Raw genomic sequence first — 545 nt, 5'->3', positions numbered from 1 at the left:
TTTTCTAAAAATAGTTATGCATTTGAAAATGTTAAATGTGTATAGAAAAATGTTGACCATATATGAAAAAAATGATGAATTTTTTATAATATGTATACAAATTTTAATCAAGTATTTGAAAAAAATGTTGAAGATGTATTTAATAAATGTTAACCAAGCATATGGAAAATCTTTACTATGTAGTCCCTCCGTTCGCTGAAGGGTGTACGTTTGGCTTTAAATTTTGTCCACAAAAGAGTGTATTCCTATCCTCCCAATGCACACGAAAGTAGAAAAAATGCTTCTCTGTCATCACACGGTAATCAAGACCAAACATTCTACATTTAGCTCATTGGGGTTTTGGTAATAAAAAGAGAGATGGTGGCTTGCATCTTCCCAATGCATTTTTTATTCCACTCCATTATTTGTCCTAATTTTTTATATGTAGACATTTCACCGGACGGCGGGAGTATGGAAGAAATGTTGACCATATGTTCAAAAGATGATGAACACGTATCTAAAATAAATGTTGAACAAGTATTTGAAAAAATGTAACTCAAGCATTT

The sequence above is a fragment of the Triticum aestivum genome, chromosome 4A (genome assembly GCF_018294505.1).
Source record: "Triticum aestivum cultivar Chinese Spring chromosome 4A, IWGSC CS RefSeq v2.1, whole genome shotgun sequence".
Classification (NCBI taxonomy): Eukaryota; Viridiplantae; Streptophyta; class Magnoliopsida; order Poales; family Poaceae; genus Triticum; species Triticum aestivum.
This window is presented reverse-complemented; position numbering follows the sequence as displayed.